The sequence below is a fragment of the Gymnodraco acuticeps genome, unplaced genomic scaffold (genome assembly GCF_902827175.1).
Source record: "Gymnodraco acuticeps unplaced genomic scaffold, fGymAcu1.1, whole genome shotgun sequence".
Lineage (NCBI taxonomy): Eukaryota > Metazoa > Chordata > Actinopteri > Perciformes > Bathydraconidae > Gymnodraco > Gymnodraco acuticeps.
Window position 1 is genome coordinate 1,350,775 of NW_022990889.1, and position 26,360 is coordinate 1,377,134.

At 40.2% G+C, this 26,360-nt stretch overlaps 1 long non-coding RNA gene across 1 annotated transcript in view; it reads right to left on the bottom strand.

Moving 5' to 3' along the window:
- Window positions 1-26,360, bottom strand: part of LOC117557711 — a 69,545-nt gene that overhangs the window by 30,844 nt on the left and 12,341 nt on the right. Inside the window, exon 2 of the long non-coding RNA XR_004570749.1 lies at window positions 13,577-13,686. This is a non-coding gene — a long non-coding RNA (uncharacterized LOC117557711). The remainder of the gene's footprint in view (window positions 1-13,576; window positions 13,687-26,360) is intronic.

Below are 26,360 nucleotides of genomic sequence, written 5' to 3' on the forward strand. Positions count from 1 at the left end.
TGAACTTCTCACTTCACACAATTGACAACACGCCAACTGAAGAGAAGTTACACATTTTAGGTTTTTGTTCAAGCACAAATTACTTTGGATAAAGATTATTTCATCCATCAATCAGCATAGCTTTAAGTGTTACACACTCTTGCCGTATAAAATAGTGACTTAACCCATTCTGAGCTTATTTTTACTATTTTATTTATTCAGGCTCAAGCCCCACATATCGCCCAAACTGCCACTCCACCTTCATTTCCTGCCAGGCCCCAGAGCTGGCTCTCCCTCATCTGACCTCTCACACAGTGAACCCCATGAATGGACAATAGTGCCCTTCAGTGGGGCCCCATGACCATAGCAAAGCCTGCAGCTGGAGCACATAGCAAGGCTGCCCTGGCTCGAGGGCACGCTAACAGCTGAGAAAGATCACTGAACTGCCAAGGGGATTTTTGGAAATGCTCGGGGAACCACAGATGTTAGGGCCTGCGAGCCATGTGAGGGGATCAAGAGTTGGAGCTGTTTATTAGATGCGGAGGAGAAGCGGTCTTTACAGTAACAGGTGCTCAGGGGCTGGATGGTGGATCTGGAGCTGGAGGATGAACCCCTGGAAAGCCCCGGGCTATTTTTTATCAAACAAAGGAAGCAGGGGATTAGGGCTGTTACAATGAAGGCCACTGGATTTCTTACTGGATGTCAAAAATAATAAAGAATATTAGAGTGTTTGGATGGAAGAATGAAAAACGAATTTGGTATTTTATCAGTCCCATGACAAGGGATGGAAAGCTATATTATACTTCTACTTCACAACAATTCAGATGGCAACAGTGTACGAATGCATGTAAGACAGACTTATAGACGGACTGTCATCCGATTGGTTCACAGAAATATGTGGTAACACCATAGAATGTATATTGGTAACACCCTTTTCCAACTTTTCACTGCCATCTTCAAACCAGTATAAAAAAAGAACAGCCAAAAAACAGAAGTACAGAGATTCTCTCATGTTAAATTGGTCATCATGGTAAGAAGTTGATTAAGAAGAAACATGTTTTGTGCCTTTATCAGAAGTCAAACACAGGCCTCATGTATAACAGATGAATTTCTGTTGTAAAAGTAGGTCGAATATGTTTGATTGTTTGACAGAATACTCTGGTTTACAGAGAGCGGGTAGTGGGTTTAATGGTGTTCACTGAGCTCATTGATTTTTGAATAGCTGGTTTAATAAATGATCAATGCCTCTTAGCAAACACGTGTCTTTAGCATGCTGTCAGTGCGGCGTGGCTTCTTCAGACATCTTTGTTTCAAAACCTAGTGGCATCAAAGCAGCGGCTGCTTGGTGATTTGGAGCTTGTTTTTTGTGCCTTGTTATTTTCCCAGCAGGGTTAATTAGATAAGAAAATGATGACGAAAATCACATCAAACATGTCTTATCTGAACTAGCCAGCAAGTTATTCTGATAGTTTGTGCCATTAGGCAATATCAAGCAAAAAGTATGTATGCTAACGAGAGGCGGGGAGAAATAAAAATCAGTGGGGAAATGAATCCATCAGTGTAGTCTTTGGACAAGATGAACTGCTTAAAATTCTACCATCATCATCATAATCATCCTGATAGTCCCAAGGTTTCCTCCTCCAGTCCTGTAATGATGTGCTGTCCAAGAAGCCATTTACTCCAGCCAGCCCGGCTGCAGTGGAGCCGTCCAAATACATGCCGGCGCCCCCGCTCTGCCTCTCCAAATGAGTCTCATTAACATAATGGTGTGTGCTGCTGCTTGGTGATTTCTTTTAATCAACCCCGGAGTCACTGGTAATTAGTAACAGACTACTAATGGATTCTGATGGACACTCTTGGCATGCCCTGACTTATCAGCGGCTGATTTGATGTAAGAAGAATATCAATGGCAGCTGCGACAGACAAATGTATTCATATCATGGGATCGTAGGCGAATTAAAAAAGGTTGACACCGATTTTAAAACAGCTGTCACATATTAATATTCACTCCCACCTTCACCATTTGTCAGAGCACAGGTTGTCTTCAGCTCATTTTAGCTCATTGGATCTCAGATATGACATTAACCTAATCTTACCCTGCAGGAAAAAAAAACCTGTCCTCTGAGCAGATAGGCAGAAATTGACATTCCCTCTGCTGTTTCCATCTTTGACTGTGTCTCGCAGCTTTGTTTCTCCACAGGACATGTGGTGATTGGAGTTCTGAGACGTAATGGGAAGAATAATATCCTGCAGTGCACAGACACAGAGTGAAAGACTCCGTGATTCTGCAGGGGCAGAAAAAAAGTTGTTAAAATTCATAGGACGAAAAAAGGAATCAACTGCAGAATATATTACGCAGCATCAACTGTTCCAAGGACAGGAAAGGTCACACTGCTTGTCTGGCTCGCTGTCTAGCAGTCAACGGAACTGCTGGGACCTCGTTGTACAAAGAAATGTGGATTAAAGCTGCAGAATGGGAAGCTCCAAATCCATACAAACAATCTGTGATAGCTTCCCTGCATCACTGTCCACATACAAGTACGCGTGTCCCCTGACAGCATGTGTGGGCTTGTATTTGTGGCACAAGCGAGCCCATCCGCAGTAGCCACTGACCCATTTCTATTTTCAAATGTACTAGCCAACACAACGCCCCGCTGCTCCTCTTCACTCGGCTGCTCTGACCTTTGATGGAGAAGACTTCAGAGATCATGTACCCTGTAGACAGAGAGCTTGTCTCCAAACTAATCTGTCCTGAGGCTGAGATTGATGCCGTCCAGGGCTTAGCGAAGTTCAATACCGATGTGTTCCTTCAACAGAAATTCACCAGGATGTGTTACAGCAGGATTGCAAATTTCCAACGTTGTTTAATCATGGATTGATGAGGACAATAGTTTCCTAGGAGACCAGACTACCACGCATTTAGCTCGCAGACATGCAACCTCCCAAACGTCACTCTTTGTCACTGTGTTTGCTTATGGCCCTACTGTTTCTTGAATATACACATCACTCACGCCTACACACATAGAATTCAAAAACGTGAGCTTTGCCCTTTTTTTCTCACCATTTCCCTCTCTATCGCCCTCTAACCCTCAACTCCGAAGGTACACTCTTTTATTCCTTCAAAGTTCCTTTTCAAAGTTATGTCAATGCAAGATTCAATTCACACAGAAACCCCACCCAGCGCCTCTCCCTCCTTCCCAGGGACTCAGTATTTCAACACAGGCCGGGAGGCAGTGTATATAAACGAGTGAGCCACACCCCGCAGCTGTGCACCTGGAACTGCTCTCATTCCAGCATAGCAGTGAACCCACACACCTGTTCACACCTGAGGCCTGCACCTCTGGACCGCCACCTCCTCGCCTGCCTTTGTTTCATCCATCAACTTATGAGACTGACACAGGCAGAGAGAAGAGGTGTTACAAAATAAAGTGTCAGGACAATTTGTGTCATGTCAGAGTAATGTGAGGTATGCACCAGTTGGAAATCCGTGGGTCTAACATTATGCAAAGCAGTCGATGTCTGCTTTGATTAAACATTTGTGCTATTTTTCACATCCATGTGTAATCTCACCCAGCCTGTAAAACCAGCGCCAACACGACACGTTAGCGTGATGAACTCCAGGCAAATGTCTGGCCCCTTTTCTTACATACGGGGATAGAAGACACGCTATCATTTTTGTCAATATCTTTCACAGTGGAACTGGTTTGGTGTCATCTTTTGTAACTGCACACCCTTTATCACATGACTGATTTGTGTATACCTGTGTGCTGTTGGTTAATTTTAAACGCTTTGCAATCTGTATGTTAGAAAAGGTTCACTGAGAAAGATCTGGAGTCAAAGACATGTTGCTGTGTGGGCTTAAGAGGAGAAACTACATTTGAGACTTTACATGATAACTTCATGTCCGTCTAATTGTCTTCTCGAAAAATCCAGAAATTATTTCTAAATTGGAAAGAAATAGTTTTAAGCAGCAGAGATTTTTTTAACCCCAACTTTCAGTTTCATTCATTTATACTTCCTTAAAATGCTTGAAAGATCTGAGTCGATATATTATCATCTCAAGCTCTGTGAAACGCAAAGTAAGTGGACCTTGAGTTAAGATAACTTAACATCAGATTTAGACCTTTTAAATATATGCAAGTGATATATTTATATTGTTGAACAAATAAAAACCCAAATCAGCTTCACCAGGACAATATGGGTGTGGTTTGAATAAAGTTGAGTGACAGGTTCATCTTTATGCCAACATAAACAAACAACCCATCAACTGTCATCAGTTGTCATTTTCCATTGTATAACCCTGCAACACTAAATATTAACTGCACCTGCAGGTCATAAATTATAGTTGACATTTTAAATGTACATGTTTTTTTAACATGAACATATCATTGTCATGTACACATGCATATAGCTTACATAATCACCTACTTCGTGTACATAAAGTCATTCATATAGAGTCCACAGTATTACATGCGTTTTTTTATTCATATTAAAGATTTTCCAGCTTCATTTGCACTGTGCAGTATTGTATTCTTGTAGTTTTAAAGATGACATTGTGTTGGTTACTGACACCTTCTAAATACATTACTTTTTATTTTGTGTAACTTAGTACTTAAAGTGCATCATTGACTGTTTGCCAGCATTCCAAAAACAAATTAATAAATATTCTGTTAATAATATAAATGAAAGTTAAATAAAAAGTTATTTGCTCTGATCAATGCTGGTTAATTAACAAGAGGATTTCCGTCTGTTTGTTTTGAATCATCCTGTTGACCACCTGTCAGAGTGACAGTGTCAAACACTCGCTGCTAATGACTCGACCGCTCCAAACAAATGTGGGAGGTCTGAGCTCAGTTGCTGCACAGCGGGGCTCCACGCTCCCCTCTCCCTGCTGACAGGTTAGAGCATCTGCTGGGCTCTATTGCTGGACTCTTACCTCAACACAGTGAATGGAATTAACATTGTCTGCATGTGTGCGGGTTGACCACCAGCACACAAAAACACAACAGAATAAACAAGGGATTCAAGAAAAGACAACTGTGTATCCTCCTGATAACATCAAACCAGGAATACTCAACATGTTGTTCTCTTCAACCTGTCGTTAGTTTCCTGTGATCCAGAACTACTTTCAACAATTTCCACAACAACAATTTGGATATTAAAAACTCTCTCCAAGGCACGAGAAGTGGTTGTATATTTTTCCTCTTTCGCTGTTGATCATAAACATTCTCATCAGAGCAGTTTCACACGTTTGATCTATATGTTTTCAAGATGGGAAATAAATATCCAATATTTCACTTTGCTCCAATTTGCAGTTCCGGTCTCTGGCTTTGAACTACAGTGTCTGACGGGAGCATAACTTGGTAAATAATCTAAACAGTTTCTCAAAATATCTGCAGTATTAACTTTATGAAGGAGGCTACTCTCACATATCAGATATCAATGCAAACTGCAACAACAAGTGATAAATCACATAAATTAATATAGATATTTTTGTCTGCCTTTTAAAAATGAACATGCTCAATCAGCATTATTATCAGTTATAATTTGTGCAAAGTCACCTTAATTAACCCAACTGATAATAACGTTTGGTATTATTAAATGGTAATTACGCATAAATAACGTAGTCATTTATACGGATTACGTTATGTTCAATGGAATTAGAAGATGATAGCTAATACTAGATAGGCTAAATATAATAACTTTGATATATGGAATCATTTCATTTCATCTCAAACCTTTATTTAACCAGATTGGTCTCATTGAGATCATAGATCTCTTTTTCAAGGGAGACCTGCAGCATATAGTAGGGCTGTGCGATTATGGCAAAAATCATAATCACGATTATTTGGTCAATAATTGATATCACGATTATTTTGACGATTATTCATTGACCATTTATTGAACTTTAAAACAAATAATATTTTACCAATAAACAAGATCAATAAATATGTTGAAGCGCTCTTCCAAAACCATACTAAACATATATTAATATGATAAATAAAAATAAATTAGACCAAAATAAATGAAATCAAATATGTTGCAGTGCACTGTCACAACCTACTGAACACTCCTTAACATATAGCCAACATTTTGGTAAAACATATTCAACATATTCCACTCAGTTAAACGTTGAAGGCTTGAGGAACTTGTGGCAGTGCTGCCACATATGACACAGGAAAAAAAGAAAAGACTCTGAAGAACCCTTCCTTTGCCATTATATAAAAATAGTGTTGCTACAAAAGTATAAATTAGGCTTACTAATAAGACAACTCAGATCTGAAGCTACACAGTAATCTGCTGCAACAGTGCAATAAAAAAGACAACATTAATAGAATCAAACCCATTTTTTGTTGCATTTTATTAGAGTATAAAAATAAATGCCTTTAAAATAGGATGCAAGCAACACTAGTTTCTGAACTGATAGACTATAATCAATTTAAACAGAACAGATCTTAATGTTTGCATTCTTATACCATTTTGTACAATAATTATCATGAATAAATTCAAACAAACTAAAACTTACAGCAGATTAATAACGGTATCTAAATTGAGTTTTTATTATATCAAAAACCTGTTGAAATGCTGCTGTTATTTTTTACTGTCCCACAAAAGCGCGTCGCAGCCTCCAGGAAAGCTTCTTCATAACTTCGCCGTCTTCGAAAGACTTCATGTGTTTCGCAAGAACGTGCCTGACACGATAAGATGCTCTGGTAGCAGCCTTGCTCTTGTTGTTGGGCCTGGTGAAAATGGACTGCTGTGCATTTAGCTGTGCTCTCAGGCCCCTCCCCTTTTGGAGCGTAGGACAGAATTAGGAGGGAATTCCGTCTCGTAGCGTTTGTGCACTGTTTTAAAATGCCGCTCCTAAATTACCCTTCTTCGATAAAGACACACTCGCATTGCAGATCAGACAGATGGACTTTGAATTGGAATAGATACAAAAATAATGATCCTCCCACTCGGAGTGAAAATTATATATTTTGGGCTTTTTTGCTTCTGCCATAATTGCGGTCTTGTGTGTGTGCGGACTGTCACTCCTGTTGACCATCCATGCTGTTGACACGGACAAAGTCAGCGAACTAGTGCACTACTCACCAGCCACGCCCGAACACATGGGGTGAGGCCGGCCAATCACAAAGATTTGATGCGTTCAAGTGCATTATTCTGGCACGGGAACATTATGTTACAGGACATTAACGATAAAACAGAATATTGTTGTTCTATTTTTAGACACATCTCGCGATCGACTGGGAATCTCCCCGCGACCCTTCTTTTTAACTAGTTGCTGCTCTTGTTCTGACATCTTCGCTTGCGCTGAACACTCACAACACATGTCACTCCCACGTGGCCGAGTGGGCTTTTAGGGAGGGGCGAAAGCGCACCCAGCAAAATAATCGTATTTTGTCAATTATGCTGTTTTCCTAATCGTCGCAAGCCATAATCGTAATCGCGATTAAAATACGATTAATTGCACAGCCCTAGCATATAGGTTCCACATGAAACAATAAAGGACATCATACATTATATTTACAGGATACATTTACATAGTTATAGACATTTACAAGTGGCCATAGTATCAACGAGCATTTCATTTAGCCTAGCTTTAAAAACATGCAGAGGAATGAGATTGCTCAGTTTCAATTCTTGCTGAAGACTGTTCCAAGCAAGTGGAGCTGCGCACATAAAAGCTGTCTTACCTAAGACAGTCCTTGCTCTTGGCACATCTAACAATACTACATCATGCGATCTTAGACAATAGCTGCTTGCAACTCTCTGTGTTATCAGAGAGCAGATATAATATGGGAGTTTACCCAACAAAGCTTTATAAATAAACGTGTACCAATGACTGAGCCTCTTTACAGTAAGTGATGGCAGACCTGCCTTGGCATACAGGGTACAGTGATGAGTAAGTGCTTTACAATTTGTGACAAATCTCAGTGCGCTGTGATAGGCGGCATCTAACTTGTTCAGGCAATAGGCAGGTGCATTCATATACAACAAATCACCATAGTCCAGCACAGGTAAAAAGGTCACAGTGACTAGCCTTTTCCTGGCTTCAAAAGAGAAACAGGACTTGTTTCTGAAAAATAAACCTAGTCTAACCCTCAGCTTTTTAAGCAGGTTATTGACATGAAGTTTAAAAGTAAGACAATCATCAAGCCAGATACCTAGGTATTTATAACTGGTAACCACTTCAAGTACTTGTCCTTGCATAGTAACAATATCCAAAACAGGCTCTGGTGTCTTTTTAGCTTTTGAAAATAGCATTTATTAACATTTAAAATAAGCTTAAGTTCAGCAAGCTGAGTCTGAATAATGTTAAAAACAGCCTGTAATTTAACACCAGCCTCCTTAATGGAGGGACCTGCACAATACATCACGGTATCATCAGCATAAAAATGTAAAGTAGCTTCATCCACATTTTCACCTAAACTGTTGATATATATGGAGAATAAAAGTGGACCTAAAACAGAACCTTGAGGAACACCATTAGCAATGTTTAACCACTCAGAAGACAGCCCATCAAAGTGAACACATTGGGACCTTTCAGAGAGGTAGTTCACAAACCAACCCACTGCATGGCTGGATATGCCGATACTGAGTAGCCTCTGCTTTAAGATGCGATGATCGACGGTATCAAACGCTTTGGAAAGGTCAATAAATAGAGCTGCACAACTCTGCTTATTGTCTAAAATACTCGTAATGTCATTCACCACTTTCATTGTGGCAGTGATGGTGCCATGTTGTTTTCTGAAGCCTGACTGATATTTAGACAGGATATAATTTTTACATAAAAACTCCTTTACCTGTTCACTCACTAAGCGTTCAAGAACCTTAGCCAGAACTGACAATTTAGGGATTGGCCTATAGTTATTTAAAATAGTTGCCTCCCCTCCTTTCAGTAAAGGCAAGACATAAGCTGACTTCCATACTTTTGGAATTGCATTTGTGCTGAGGGAGAGGTTAAAAAGAGTAGTAAGAGGAAGAGCAATAAAATCTGCAGCTATCTTTAAAAAGAAAGGTTCTACGTTGTCCGGGCCAGCCGGTTTCTTAGGATCTAGCTTAGATAAGGCTTCATGAACAACATTGACAGTAAAAGAAGTAAAACTGAAAGGGTTTTCCAGACCACATTGTTCAGAGTCACGGATTGGGGTGTTCACAGAAGCAGAGTTAGTCACAGAATCAAACAGAGAACCGCAGGACACAAAATGCTCATTAAAGCAATTTAACATAGTGGCCCTGTCCGATATAGTGCCAGATGCTGTGGTAAGGCACGGAGGTAGCTCATTACGGATATCACCGGTGGATATCGATTGTATTGCTTTCCAACATTTCCTAGGATTATTTAGGTTTTCTGTGGTAACTGACAAATAGTACTTCGACTTTGCACTTTTGACATTTGAAGTGAAGCTATTCCTTAGCTGCCTAAAACGCAGCCACTCTACCTCTGAGCCTGATTGCCTAGCCTTTGCCCAGGCCTTGTTTCTCTCATGAAGGAGACTAGACAGCTCAGCAGAAAACCAAGGATTGTCTCGTCCCTTTACTCTAAATTTACGCAGGGGTGCATGTCTATCAATGATCTCCATAAAACCAAGATAAAAATAAGACCATGCGGTTTCCACATCAGCACACAGATCAATTTTACCCCAATCAAAATCAAACAGATCATGCACAAAACCCTGCTCAACAAAATATTTTTTGTCTCTCTTAATGATAATGCGAGGTTTAACCTTTTGGACCTTAGTGTCCCTAATTGTGGCTACAACACAGTGATCGCTCAGATCATTTGCAAATACTCCCACAGATGAATATTTATGGGGAACATTAGTTAAAATGAGATCAATTAGGAAGGATTTATTAGGGGACTTAATATTTGGGCGAGTAGGACTGTCAACAATCTCAGTAACATTCAAAGAGATACAAAGGTTTTTTAAATCCTCTGACACTACAGTTAACCAGTCCCAGTTAAAATCTCCAAGTAGCACTATTTCCTTGTAGTCTAGTTGTGATAAAAGATTTGCTAGTGAAGACAAGGAGTCTTTGACAGCTGAGGGGGGGTCTGTAACAACTCACTACCATGACCTGTTGACCCTTTGCCACTTCTATATTTATGGCTAAAAATTAAAATTGCTTACTGATCGATTTGGAAACTAATTACACTGAACTTATTCTTAACATAAATGGCAACGCCTCCACCTTTAATAGGCTGGTCGGTACGATACACATTAAAACCATTTAAGGCAATGTCAGAGGCCAAAATAGATTTGTTTAGCCATGTTTCTGATAAGACAATGACGTCAGCGTCAGTCGATTTTGCCCAGATATGGACAAAATCTAGTTTACCTAACAGACTGCGCACATTCAAGTGGATGAAACCCAACCCAGACCTAGCTTTAAAATCAGCAGGAGTAGCGATATGACTACTACTACTGGGCGGACCAGGGTTAGGTTGTACATTTCCTGACGGTAATAACAACAAAAAAAACAGGCATCTTTTCCTCTTAAACGACACAAATACATTGTCATCTAATTTAGAAACACCGGAAAAGTCTGCGAGAGTGTGATTAGAGCTTAAGAAGCAGTCCTGAAGAACCATCATCGCAGGAAAATAAAAAAGACAAACATATTTTGTCGAGCAGATTGACTGTGACAAGGCAACCGGTAATTGTTTGAGCAACACATCCGAACCTTTGCAGGGGATGCCCACTGCGGGTGGCAGAACAGACCTGAATCCAGTAGTCTTCTCAGAATGACTAGAGATCTTCTCATAGTCCAAAACAGTTAACAGGCACAGCAGAATCCCGATATGGGCCATTTTCCCAGACCAGCACACAGTATCCGCGATGTTCCTGGAGCAAAATCAGCACAGCAGCAAAGGACAGGCAAAAACAGCAGCGTGGTATCCCCGGGATGAAAGCAGGCCTCTGCAACAGCAGAACCAGGACAGGTGGAAAGCAGGCCCCAGCGGTGGTAAAATCCTCCTCCGCACAGCAGCACACGCCCGGTGGAAGCAGGCCAAGCCCGAAGCGTGGATCCACTCCGTCTCTCCGCGACGACTCCGGGGTAAAAACCTCTCCAGTACAGCCGTATTCTACAGGTGGGAGCAGGCCTCCGTAGATCGCAGATCGCAGGCAGCAAACAGGTGGAGCCGCTCCGTTTCTTCGCGACGAGCAGGCCTCCGTAAATCGCAGATCGCATGCAGCAACAGGTGGAGCCGCTCCGTCTCTTCGCGACGTCTCTGGAGGAAAAACACCTCAGTACAGCCGCACTCGACAGGTGGGAGTAGGCCTCCACAGTTCGCAGACAACTAAAACTACTACTTGTATAAGCAGGGATGGCTAAAAGTTTGTAAGCAGGAGAGCTAGATGCTGCTAGATGCTAACAGATGCCAGATGCTAACAGGTAAGTGCGAGCCTGTAGAAATTGCGACTGCCTCCAATGACAGCGTAGGTATGGTTGGGAATAAAACCTGGGTGTGAAAGGTCAATGTGTATTCAGGATTATTGAATCTGTTTGTTTATCATGTCAAAGGCTGTGAGGCGGCCAAGCTGTTGAAAAGTTTGTGAGAAACCCTGAATTGTATGATAACAACAACATGTTTGAATATTGAGGTCAGAGTCCCACATAATGTTTTGTATGAAATAATTTGTTCTATTAAACTCTATTGTTGCTGCTAAGTCTTAGACAAAAACAAAAGTAATCTCCAAAGAACATCACTTATCCAAGAATAGGAGGTACATTGCCAATGTCTGTTTTTATTTATTGCTTAATCTTCCAAGAAGGACATATTGGTTACATTATCAACATGATCTGAGTTTATTAGAGAATGTTCCTGAGAAAACAACAACGGCAGCAGCACAGGAATACCTCAACAATGAGCGCTGTTGTCAGTTAGAATGTCAGCCATGCATCTCTGCTGGGAACGGATGTATCTTTCCAGTTTGGCACCAATCCTGTTGAGGTACCTCCAAAAAGAGGCCAGCTTTCATTCTCCTTTGCCACTAAGAATAATAAACTTTCCCTCTCCTCTCTATTTGTATGTGACCAGTGCTTAGTATTAGTCAAGGCTGTCACTGGTGAGAGCCCAATTAGAGGTCTGAGACCGCCCGGGGGCTTATGTTCTGCTCTGTGTTTTGGGGAGTCAGTTGCCAAGCACTGCCATGTGCCCTGAAATCATTAGCGACTCTCTGGCACATCACTCCAGGACTCTAAATACTTTAATTCTCTGTGGTAGTCTCTCAATTGATTAATTGGTCGTCAACAAATAACACAGGCTTTTCTATTTGAACAAGCATCCAGTGTGTTGATATCGAGCTGTTTTACTGTTCATGTTTCTGTCACATGAAAACCTCAAGGTTGATTGGCCAAAGCTTCTTTTTTTTTTATTAGTGCTTTTAGTTTGTATATGTCTTTTTACGCTTTACCTTCATTTGGTGCTGCTGCAGATGGGTTTGCAAGTTGGAAATGTTTGCATTCAAGAATTATGACTTTTTAAATCCACCCCAGGTTCAGCTGTAACAGCATTTTTTGTCAAAGCTGCTAGAGGGAGGAGACGTTTAAACTTTCTTTAAGCAAATATATTCTACATGCTTCCATGTCATCTGGCTCAAAATATATGCCAAAGTCTACTAACTCACATTGTATAATAAATCACGGCACATACAAAATATTAGCAATAGAATCAAAAATAAAAAGTCTAGGACTGCAGTCAAAAGTTACATCAGTATATCAGAAGACAGCTGGACTGTTCAAAACAAACCAAACACACTTGTGGTCTCCTGCAACAAGTGTTAGCGGTGCGAGACCACCCACATAGTCGACACACTTTAAAACAAAAATTCAGCATAAAATATTGGAAAACACCACCTGAAGGCTGTTATGCTTCAGCCGCCACAAAATATAGGAACATTTGCCACTCACGTTCAAACCATTTCCAAGCCTGAATTGCTTATTGATTGGAACATTTCTGAGTTTTTATGATGAATGTCGACAGTGTAATGTAATAGCTAAACCTTGGAACAACAATATCACTGCTCTTATATAACGTTAAAGTGGCAATAGACAGGTTTTTGGCTTTAACCTATGATTGTGGGTTAAATGTTGATTGCAGAATGTAATGGCTAAAGAATAAGGACTCCATCAGTGTTTAGATTGGTTCACTATATAGTCTCATTTTGTCTGACTCCAGATATACGGCACAAAGCTGTGGAAAACAAAATGCAGTGTTGCAGACTCCAATTAAAGCAGCTAGCCTAGCACTAGCTCTAAAAGTAATTGAAAGTTGTCAGAGGACATCATATGCATTGTGCTAGCTAAAACAAACCAAATTAATGTTGTTTCACTACTAAACATCAAACCTTTCCAATAAAAATATCTTAGCAAAATACAAATATTTGCGTAATGGAAAGTATTTTGTGTCATTTTCAGTGTCATTACCCATGCTGCATGGACCTTCAGCCTTGTAGCACTTGTGGCTTGGATTGTACAACATCGAGATTGACCAAAGAGTCTTCCAAGTAAATAAATGTATAAATAACTGTTCCATGTTGATGACTGGTCACAGTTCAGTGACTGACCTGAGGACTTCATCACTCACCTATCAGGGGTACAGTCGGGTGAAGCGGGTTAACGCCCTCCGCATTTTGTGAGACCAATGGGATCTGAAGCCAACTCTTATCCTGCCTGCAGAGTTTCAACGGCAACAACCTGAAAGACACAGAGGACATGGTGTTCATTTATGTGATGAATTATCTGTATTAAAGAGGTTTGGTTATCTGTTCAGCATCCAAGCAAATCATCATTGAGTATAAATCATTAGGAACTGTCAGTCAAAGTCACTCATTGTTATATGTACATCCTTATATCACTTTAATTTGCATTTAAAACCCAACTCTTTGGTCATGGTTTTATTGCATCATGCCGGCACAAAATGTAGCTGATAGTGACTCATTAGAGGAAGAAGATGGTCAAAAATAAATGATGAAGATGGTGAAGTGTATAAGTAATCAAGGCCTAAACGCCTCTGTTCATGGTTGAGGAGAAACATTGTTTAAGCTGTCTGTATTGATTTTCCTTCTAGATAAAAATTGATGTACGATACAATGCAAATGAATCCAGAATTGCATTAGGAAATACATGTTTGGGTGTATTAATAGCATTTAAAACGTTACCAAACGTGGAGGTCTTTTAAGTGCAAATGAACCATATGGCCTCAACAACAAAACCCCAGAGTGTGAGAGGGGAGGGGGAGGAAGAAAAGCCCTGACCTTTGACTGTGTACAAAGCATTCCCCAGACTGTGGACCCATTGAACAGAGGTCCTTCAAAGGTTTTATATAAAGAGCAACTCTAATGTGACCGCCATGCACAACTCGGTGCAAATACTAATATCACCCAGGAAACTCATTCTCTATGCAACTGCCAATGAGCTGTCATTACTCTCCAACTCCACCACAGGACGGGACTGATGCATCCACCGCCTTGTTGTGTAGGTGCTTTGTTCATATGTAAAACATGTACTCTGTATATTTTTTTTCACACACACACCCCATCACCGCCATTTCTAAATCCAGTTGGTATTCTTGGCTTCACTCTGCTGAGAATATCTGTCTTCAATTCAACATCTGTTTAACAGTCCTGTCAGCTGGAATGGTGGATCATCTCTAATTCCTCCAAATGTGGCACAAGTCGTGAATACTGGCTTCAATTTAGGGGAAATAAGAAAGTAAATGCACATCCAAGCAGCTCTGCCAAGGTATAGATTAACTGCAACTGATTCTTATGTATGCACTTGGTTGGTCCCATCGGAACGTTACAGTGTAGCTGTGAGTCCAAAATACAAAAAGCAAAGCTCGTATTAAGTTTAGTGGCTGAAATGTTGTTTTCAATTTAGACCATATTTAGGTTTTTTTGAGCCACTAGGCTGTCAGTTGCATCAGATATCGTGGAAATGGCTGTTAGAAATGCTCAACACGTTTAAAAAATCTTATCTGCTCATTGTGTTTGCTCAGCCTGTATACTCCATCTAACTTCAGAGATTTAGTCGGTGATTTTATTATGCTTATCAGATGTGACAGCCTGTTTTGTCGTGACGATCTTCATGCTTCATAATGTCTTTGGCATAATCTACCGCAGACCGTAAAAGAAAATGGAAGAAAGTGAAAATATCTGCAAAATAAGAGGGAACAGAATGAATTGTCACTCTCCTTGATTAAGATCTAGCAACAGCGGCATTTCCGCACTTCATCCAGGACTTATGTTGTTATTCCTTCGCTTCACTGGGAAGGCAGAAGAGGGCTTGGTGTAAACACCTCCAGAGGGCTTTCGCTCTCATACAGTGCAGGTGAGAGGCAGCGCTCGCCCCACAATGCACCTCTGCAGCACTAGCACCGCACACAGCAGCTATCTTTCCCCTGGGTTCGGGGGGTCACTATTTTCCCACCGGGGGAAACCCTTTTCTGCTCATATAGGGCTGATGCATTATGGCCTCTGAATGAGTATGGTGGCTTTCAATGTGCATTCCTCTGGGTTTCGGTTCTTACAGAGGGCCACTGAATAAGAAATCAGCATCTCTATAAAACGCTCTTTTTGGCACACAGTTCCCCCCTCCTAACTCCATCCACCCCTGACTCCCCTCCCCCACTGCCATTCTGTGAAGTTAGGAATCCATAGGAGGTTTATTTGAGATGCAAGCACAAGTGTGAGAACACTGGGCTTGGGAAAAAAAATCCTTTCCTTTGGCCTGAATGGGGGCATTTAAAAAAAGAAAACAGACGTTTTTTCAGGAACTCCTTCAGGCCTGGTCCACTGTCAGCTGAACAAAACACTGCAGCCATTCAGGAAAAATAAAGCTTGATTACTGGCTAATTTGATTGAGCGTCATTGTGATAAAAGATTTGCCTCATTTAAAGCATCCCCCCCCCTCTGTTGTTTCCGTTTTATCTTATTGGGACAATAATTGTAACAAGCCTATCTAGTAAATACGTTTGAGGCCTGAATGTTTGAGGGCACAGATCAGATGCTTTATCCACAGCTGAGGCTCTGCTTAGCTACTGGTGTTCAGAAATGAAAAGGAAAGTCAGTCACACAGCGATACCCAGCCGCTTCATTCAGCTCTGCTCCCATTTACACTTTCTCAAAACATCAAAGTCGGTTGGAGTCGAATCACAGAAAAAGGGGCGCAAAGGAGACACACAAATTCAGAATTCCCTTTAAACCCAGCATCAATTTGGCTTTTCATGAGGACGAGTTGAACTGTCACTTACATGATTAATGCATTGCATCCAGGGGTTGTTTGGTTAATTTGTGTCTCCAATTTTAAAACATAACTTATGGGACTTTTTAATATTCCTGTGGCACAGAACGTATTTTATAATAGAAAGATCTTGTGCAACCTTACATGCATCCTTTCTGCATCTGATTTGCACACATATTCATGAACAATTGAACAACTGTGTGCTTCCATTGAAGTCCATAGTTATCTTCCTTAAAAAGCTGCACACACGCTAGCTCACAAAAAAGGAAAAGGGGTATTTTCTGCTGACACACGATTTGTATTTTCCGTGAGGCATTAGCACTACGAAATGGATCAAAGGATGATATTTGCAGAGGCATTGCCGGTGCAGTATAATGAGGTGAATCCAATACAATGCTGTGAAAAACATCCATAATGTCGACTAATGCACAAACATGGCGACAGTGAGAAGCTGGCTTTGAATACAAACTCTATCTTGGCTCAGTTGTCGGCCGGATTCTTTGGCGTTTTCTTTATTTTTTTTGGCTTGCTGTCTTTCGCTTGATTTTGTTCTGCACTCAAACTTAACAACTTCTAATGACAACGTTGAGGCTTATTCAGAGATGGCAGGGAGGCTTTCAGTGAGCTTGTTGCATAACCCACTACTGCCATATGTTTCTGATGTCGAAAATTAGTAATACATTTGTTTTTATTATTATTTATTTATTGCAAAAGTAGTTTAATGTTCACTATTTAAGATTTTAATTTAGGAACCATTATTTTTCTGCTATTACGGACTGCTCCTGGTGAGATAATGACGAGAAGCATATGATTAGAAAATGATCTACTATACAAATGTTTAGTTCCAAATTAGCCTCTAGTGCCCGGATGAATTGGATCAATGTGCTGTAAGTGACGTTGTCTCATTGTGCTGAATATTACTGCTTTCTGGGAACTAAAGTCCCCAGAGATGAAGTTGACAGGAAGCCAATGTGCAGGGACGTTGCACATTTGTGTTTCATTCAGTCTGCTGTGGCTGATTTGTCTGTGCGACTGGAGCTTCAACATGTTGGAGTGATGTTAGCAGGCTTCCAAAGAAAAAATGTGGGAGAGGTCCCTTCTCCATACAAGAATATTGTCATAAAATAACAATTAAAATACAAAAATAAAAATAGGTTTCTTTTACAGAAATAAATCCTGTTTCTCTTTTCAGACAAGGAAACATTTGATATCTGCAACGTTTTTACCTGTATTAGATTATGGTGACCTGCTATACATGAATGCCTCTGACCAGTGCCTAAAGAGCTCGGATACTGTGTACCATTGTGCCTTACGATTTATTACTGGATGTGGATATCGAGTACACCATTGCACTTTATATGCTGCTGCTAATTGGCCATCTTTGTCTGCTCGCAGACTTTCCCATTGGTTAGGTTTTATTTATAAATCTCTGCTTGGGTTGGTTCCCTCCTACATTTGCATATATGTGTCAAAGAGAAAGTCTATATGGCCTGCGCTCCCAAGATTTTATTCAGATGCTGGTTCCTACAGTGACAAAACTGGGTAAAACAGCTTTTAAATATGCTGCCCTCACAGCTTGGAACAATGTACAGAAGGAGCTGAAACTCTCAGAATGAATCACTGGGGGAATTCAAGTCCATCTTAAAAGGACAGAGAACACGACACCATTGGTAGATGTGAGTGCTCGTATATCCTAAAATCGTTTTAAATGTTGCCAGTTTTGAATGATTTGTAATAGTTTGTTTTACTTCGCATATTGACAGGCTAATGTGCCATTTTATTTGTGTTTTACAGCTGTATTTGTCTGCCTGTCATGTCTGTGTTTTAACTGTTGTAACTTCGTACATGCTGCCCCTCTTGGCCAGGTCACTCTTGGAAAAGAGATTTTAATCTCAATGAGTCTTTTAACTGGTTAAATAAAGGATATATAGGTCATTTTTCAATGACTTCAACTAACAATTGTTTTCGTTTTTAATTAATGATATGATTAGTTGGTCAGAAAATAGTAAAAATAAATGTGTGAATGTCTTTGTATACCCGTGCAACCAAAGAATATTCACCTGACTATATATGATAATTAAATTATTACATCCGTACATTTAAAAACTGGAACTGGAATGTTTTGCCGTTTCTTACTGAAAAGCAAAAACAATGAGCACTGAGATCACCACATATGATGTTGAATTACAAATTAGAGCCCCATATACATCTACATGCATCAGACAATACTTCTTAATATTTGGTTTCCTCACACTTTTGTGAAAGCACCAAGCTGTTAAGTAAACTGCTTTTTGGGAGGTCTATCACTTTAATTAACAGTGAGGGTGAGGCTGACAGCTGTGATGGAAATAGGCGAGCCAATCACAGGTGCTGTGTGGGGCGCAGGAAGGAATGTGAGGGAGTGTTTGACAGAAGAGGCCATGTGCAGAAATAAGATGACAGGTGGTTGGCCTGATCCAACGCCAGGCTGCCAAAATGGGTTTGCCTTTGGGAGCTCCAGAAAAAACATGACGGTGTTAATGAAAATGGCAGCGTCTAAATGTGGTGCGCTTCAAAACAGCACATCCCAAGTTTAGGATATTAAAAAATAAAATATGACATGCTTGAAAATAAATTAATGAATGGTATAATGGAACTTATGGACTGCATTTAAATGATTGATGGCATTTGAATGTGTTAAAGATTTCACCTCCTAACTTAAGATCAGAATAAAGTTTTGTCTGTGATCTATTCCTGAATATGATGTTTAATGTTCAAAGATGTGTATTGAAAGAGATGTAACAGTATCTTTAGTTAGATCAGAAGTTCTACACGTCATAGACTCACTTTGGTCTAAATGAACCAAATCTAATTTTAAACAGAAGTTTTGCTTGGTGGATAAGAATAAAACATTAAAAAGAGGCTCCTATGAATTGGAAGCGCCGCACTCAGATTTTTGCTACAACCTGACATCGTTTTTGAGTCTCTGTGGGAGTTGCTCTGAATGCCCTCCAGGTGCAATACTAGATTGACACACTTGAGCACGGAAAAATGCAAATTTTTTTCAAATGAAAGACTTCACCCGAGTGTAGAACTATTTGTTTTGTTTACATAGAAACATCAGCCAACAAGAATACATCTAAAGTATTTGATTCAATAAGCAAAACGACATGTTATTTTTGCTAAATGTAGTTCTAAAAATGCAGGAAAAAAAGCCCATGTGACTGATTTAATATTACATTTTATTACACATTTAACAATTTAATCTGAAAAGTATTTAGAGTCTGATAATTGTATTGGGATGAATAGTACACAATTGATTTTATAAAAGCAGAAGTAAAAAGTAGTAGAACATTTGAAAAACAGTGAGTATGAAACACCTCAAAGTTGTACTGATCTACAGTACTTCACTATCATTTTCACCACTGCTGCCTCAGAATATATATTTGTACAACTTGCCAGTAAGACCAAACAAAATTGTTGTTTTATCAAAGTTAATTCAGTTTTTACCTCATAAATCCCTCACAATTTCATGCAGGAATAAACACATCCCCGAAAACAATTTATCGTAAATCACTCTTATTCTGTTGTTACCTGCAAGAACCGCTAAGCACGTACACTAAAACATTCACAGCGGTAAACAGATGGTATGTTTTTGTCGCGTGGGCGTATTTTTTTGTGTACGAATGGCTGGGTTATCATCCCTGACAGCATTATTCCACCATGTTTCTGTGGATGTTCTCAATGTCAGCTAAGTTTCCAGCGTGTTGCGGCTTTGTGAGGAGCCGTGCATGCCGAGGCCTGTTTCCTAAGCCTGCCATTCTGACACACACAAAGGTGCTGCTCATCTAGGCTTTGTGTCGAGGATTAGGAGAGCAGATACGCTGCAGCCCCAGAGAGACACATTCAAAAGTTGCTGCTTCCGTTTTCTCACATGCCCTCGCTTTTGAAACTGGCTGGTAAATTCCTGAGAATACGACACAGGATCGTCCCACGTGGAGCACTGAGAGTATCAGTGGCAGCCGATGATGTCAGGGTTTAAAAAGTGAAATCTAATTACAGTATATGGAAGTTGCCACGAGGGAAAATGGTTAAACCGTTAATCCGGAGTGTTATTAGCTAACAAAGTAGGCTGTCGGAATATCATTTAACTAGCCTGACAAGTTAAGGGTTTCATCACCCAGCTCTCAGCACAGCACAAAGGACTTCCAGTTGTTTCTAGCAGGTTTCCAACCAAAGCACAGCACGAGCCATCAAGTCCAATCAGTGTTGCACTCCCGTGTCACAACCCAGAGTTTCACAGAGCCGGACTGAGAGCAGCAGGCAAGGATTAATGGCCTCTAAAGCATGTTGAGTTAGAAATATACATGTGGAAATGGCTTAAATTGTTAGGCCAAACTTTCTTTATCCCAGGATCCAATCATTTTTTGGAACTGAATAGTGTTTGAGTCTCGGACTCAAAGCTTTTATTTGTTCACTAAATAAACTGTTCTCACAGTTTTATGGAACAGCCTTTATTCTCTGCTTAATCATACATCAATCTCTGATGTGCTAAAGAAGCTTGAGAAAAAAAGAGTTAAAACATGGCATGAAAGCACTGATTAAGCGTCTTTGGGTCCAGAAAAGCGCTATATAAAATTAATATATTATTATTATTATTACTGATTAAGCAAGAATAAAGCCTGATGTTGCCACTGCTTGCACGGCTGTCAATATAATGGATGATTTTGAATGTCTTCGCCAAATAAACCTTTCTCTCCGACATATTTGCTTTGCTTTCAGTTGTGTTGATAAAAGCAAGAATCCATCTGCATGGATGTCAACGCCGCTGTATATCGCCTGTCTATGCTCATCCCTAGATCCTCCAGCTATCCTTTCAAACACCCTTCATGCTTTCTGTAAGTCTAAATATTCCCTTCTTGGTTTTATTCGAGCTGTTGGGACTTCGGTTCTTGTTATAAGGCATTACATGGTATTCAGTGCAGTGTGTTTCATGATGAAAGTGCACTGTTACTTTTCAGTTGTGACAACCTGTGTTGTTCTGCCGAGGCTTATTCACCATGAGCATGTGCCAATGTGGTGGTTTCAGCAAACTGAATGAGGAAGCCAACGTTTTGCACTGCAGTTTTATAGTCAGATTTTATGTCTGTGCCTAAAAACCTTTCCCTCCAGTTGTGATGATAAAAGCAATAATCCAGCTGCATGGGTGTCACTGCGCTGCATATCGCTGTGAAGCCTGTCTGTGCTCATCCCTGCATCCTCCAGCTCTCCTTTCATACACCCTTCATGCTTTCTGTATCTGAGAGTCCTCCCTGCTTGGTCTTATTTGAGCTGTGTGATTCCAATTTGATGCCTTAGAAAGAGTTTTTTCTGTCCACCCTCCATTGTGTTAAAACTATACTGGCTGACAGTTGCCTGTGTGAAACCAGGACTTCAGTTGTTTGTCAGCCTGCTGCATTGTGACAACATTTTTCCAGGTGCAAAAACAAGGAATTGGTAAATGAAAAGAAAAGTATTGTAGGAAAGGTATGTGTCTAAATGCAAATGCTAAAGAATGACTGGATCTGACAGACACTGGGAGAATTAAGCAAGAGGAAGTAAAATGCCCAGCAACCCAGGGTATTTGAAAATAATACGAGTGAGCCCTTTGGGTATTGTAGTGGATGTTGGTTTGCCAAATAGGTATAGATTTTTAGAAAAGCATCAGGTGAGGGGAGAAAAACAGGATTTTGCATTCTACAATAGATCTCCCTCAAGTCAACAGTTCACTACAAATGCTTCGGATCTACATAGAAAAGCAGACGATTCCGTCAATCAATACTGTTAAAATGCTAGGACACGTTTGGGCATATTCTCTGGGTTTTGCAAGGCAGACTTCATTCTTGGCTCTGGGATCTGACAGAAATTGACGGTCTTATCAAAATGGGAGAGTGATTTTGGATTTCCTCTGCATCGAGTGCACTGACTGACTCAGAGCTCTTTCCAGTTCTATACATGCTGAAGTTAGCTACAATGTGTAAGAGACACACCCTAAAGAAGACTATTTTTAAAGAAACTAATCGTAAAAATTAAATCAGTGTCCGTGAATGTTTTATTCTCTTGTGTATGGATGGGGTGTGGTAGTGCTTTTCAAAAGACGCTGAGTGTTTGACTGCTGATACCCTGGAATTTGCTGCAAAGATACAGCTGGGATCACAAGCGAGGATCACCTTACTGTGAAAAAGAGACTGATAGCAGCTGGAAAGCAAATGAGCATGTGTCAGCCATCTGGAAAAGTCACCCAAAACACTATGCATCCTCTGTGCTGAGACAAAGGAGTCATTTTACTTTATGAAAAGACTTGTTCCCCCTTTTTAAACTGCAGATGTAGCTAACAAATGTAGCTCATTTTCAGTAAGTTACAACACAATCAATGCTACAAAGATGAGTTTAAGCACACCCAGAAGTCTCTAACAAATTGATTCGTACATTTAACAAGCCTATATGTAAGCTAGATTCTCTTAAAGATTCTACTGCACCACAATTAATCTGCACCTGCTGCTGTTTAGGTGAAACGCTGTTTGGCAGGTTATAAGAACTAGCTAGTAACGTTAAAGTGTGTTTGTCCAGCTCCTAACAGTTTCAAACTATTCCATGGATTGATTGCTTAGCCCTGAGCACAACCATGTTGCACTCGTAGAAGTTTTAAAAAAAACTGCTAACTCTTCTTACTTTCAAGCTCCTGGCCCATCACTGCATGAACTGGCATTGCTTGAAAGATTAACACGTTTTGAAAGTTACAGAAATTGTCTGCAATCTTCCTTACATTTCGATTTTATTTGTATGTAGGGGTACCAGACACTGAGTTGAAGCATGCTGACAAAATCACAGTTAACAGCTGCTAGCTAGCAAACAGCCTCACAACACCAACACTTGCTAGCGTATAAAAGCTATCTAGCGCTCCCCATGACCTCAAACACCATTCTTCTGAGATTGAAAGAGTATATTTCTGTGGCATTCAAGTGGGGAAAAAATGAACGCAAGACTGCAAGTTGTAATTCTGACTTCAACATCTCCCACTTTTGAAGAGAAACTAAAAGGTGGCAACGAATCTTGGCATCATCGAGGTGGAGTCTCCATCACTGACAGTTACATTTCATCACCAACACAATGAATTGAGCTAAATAAAAAAGAACGGAACAATCATACTTTCTTATTGGTTCTCTTTAAGTTCACACAGTTAATACAACAACAATATTATTGTCATTGGTGTCCCTGAACAGTGTAAGAAAAAGATGTAATCAATACATAAAGATGAAAGGTTTATCAAAAGCTCAGAAACTGCCGAGTTGGGGAAGCTAAATCGCAGCAGCAAGATTTTCCCTCTCAATTGAAATGCTGAAAGTAACGCACCAGGAGGTATTCCCCGGTATTCAGTGCAGTGTGTTGCACAATGACACCCTGTGTTTTTTTTTCTTCTTTTGCCTAAGGCTTCCTCAACATGAACCCCCGTTGTGCCAATTCAGTGGTCTCATTTAAACGAATAAGGAAGCCAGCGTTATGCACCACAGTGTTATTGTCAGAGTAAAAAGGGCCCTGAGGCTGTGGAAACCAGTTATACTTGGACAGGTCTCGTGCACCTCCAGGTGTGGTTTGATATTCAGAGGAAACAGGAAGGCCACGTACTTTTTGAGTCGCAGGAATGTAGTCTTATCTGTCACCAACCTCTCACTTCTCTGCTGCTTGTTTGTTCAGTTTATGGCAACTTGAACCCATCGCTACCTTTGAAAGCACAAAATGTAATTTCCTGCTCATTATAGAGTTTAACACAATGGCTTTGTAGATCCGTAAAATATGTACATTGAAAGGGAAGTCGTTTTATTTTCTTGTTCAGCCAGTGCACAAAAAGCACACAAAGCTATTTCCAGACTCACACCTGCAGTTGAAGTGGCAGCTCCTGCTTATATCAGGGTGCCGGACATATTAGCAAAGTGCTAAGTGGATAGCTGGATGCTCCAGCTGAGTAACCAGAGGCAAAGCTTAGGCTCTGCCTCAGGCAAATAACTGTCCACCGTGGCTTCAGGGGACATTTAGGAAACTGTGCAATTGATTTAAAAGAAATCCATTACATCGAAATTGTTTCCTGGTGATAAAAAAAAAGAATAATTTATTGAGGCGTGTACTGCTTTATTCAAGTAGTGTGCCTTTAACCCAGTGTTTATCAAAGTGGGGGGCGCAGAGGCATGACAGGGGGGAGGGGGGTTATTAAAAACAATTTTTTTTAAATAAATCATAATTAGAAAAATTATTGATTCGAAAATAATATGATACAGTACAGTACAATTATGTCTGGGTCTATGTGTTTAATTCAAGCTCGGCTGTGTGTGTGTGTGTGGAACGAGCCATTTTGTATGCGTGCGAGAGAGAGAGGACCGGTACCGGAGATCGTTGTTGTTAGCTTCTGGTGCTAGAGAGCTACGCTAACGGATATAAGGAGCTTTTTCAACAACAAGGTGGAGGAGAGTCCTCTCCTGTCAGACTGAGAGGCTCAGTGAACTAAAGGACTCTCTCAGTGTTTAGATAGTTAACTTTAGTCTATGTTATCTCAGTGGGTCTCAAACATTTTGGTCACGATTAATGTAAACAATTATTTCCGAGGCACACGTTTATATGATCATTATAGTTATAAAAAAACAAGAGAATAAATGAAAAACGGGTATGAAATACTATATGACAGTAAAAAAAGAATAAAGTTTAAAAGGGTGATTTGTAAAATATCCATAAAGAAAAAGTAAATCTGTTTACGGTTCTGTTTCAAATGGGTGTTGAGAGAGGTATCCATAGATCTCTTCATTTTGCTCTCAAAGTGCACCAGATTGATGCATTTAACTTCAATATTTAAATCTTCCTGGGGGAGCTTGCCCCCGGACCCCCCTATGTGAGGTCCACAGTCCACACACTACCTATAAAAATAGCACTTTACCCCTGCTTACACCTACAGTATATGCCGTGAGCTGATTATCGAGCCTTCATTGTAACAGTCGCGGGTACATTGTGTATTTGCGTGGGGATTGTTGCAGTAGAAAATTCCACTGTAGCGCCCGGTACATTAATGGGAAACCCTAAATGTTTGAGCACCCTCTATGAAACATCAAGCTACCCCACAGCTTCCCCAAAAGAAATCTCTGGGGCCGCCACTGAGCCTGCAACCCCGTTTTGAAGAAATGTGCAGTGCCAAACAGGCTCATTGCAGCCACTAATGCTGTGATAACACACGCTTTTTTTGCCAAATATATCAGCATTTTCTTTCTTTTCATGTTTTTGCACAGATTGGAAAGTGGCAAAGTATTATAACTTATTGTTCTAGCAAAGGGATTGCACAATTGTATTTCTTTTTTTGACCACACAGAATTATGGAGAATTGTTTTATTATCACTGTTCTAGCAAAGTGATTTTTTTATTTTTTTGAAAGGAATGCTCACGTTCATATTGATGTATTTTAATAAATGTTAACTTGGCCCATTACTTGACTATTTGTGTTGGGGGGGAACCACTGCTTTAACCGATGATGCTGGGTCTGTGATATCAGTTTCCTGACATGTATACACTCAGTTACTGTAGCTACATGCCTTTTTGGACGCTTCTTCTACCCTCGAAGCTAATTTGGCAGCTCAATGTTTCAGTGGTTGCATAGGTCAAGAACAGTGCATGCTAAGGCTGTTTTTTTTGTATCTGTTATGGTGTCGCTCTTACCCATCTGAAAAGCTGATTTAGAAACAGTACTAACATTCTTTTAACTGAGATACTTACTTTATTTCTTTCTTGTCAGCCAATGTTTTAGGTGATTTGCTTGCCCTGACAGTTACAGTACGTGTCTGTCAGAAGAACACAAGACAGCTTTTCATAAAGGCAACCTATTTTACTTAATGTGTCATTTGTCATCATTAGGTTTTCATCAACCAAAGGTATGTTTCTTTCCTAGTTTGCTTTGATTGCCCCAGATGAGAGGAAATGTAGACAATGCATGGGCAAGTAGAGACATACAGACTGATCGCAGTTTACCTAGAGAAATGAAAACCAACATCCACGTTTGCTCTTTTCCCTAAGTGTAACTTAACTGCCACATGACAAGGGGAGGTTGTAAATCATTTTCTCATAGTATTTCAGTT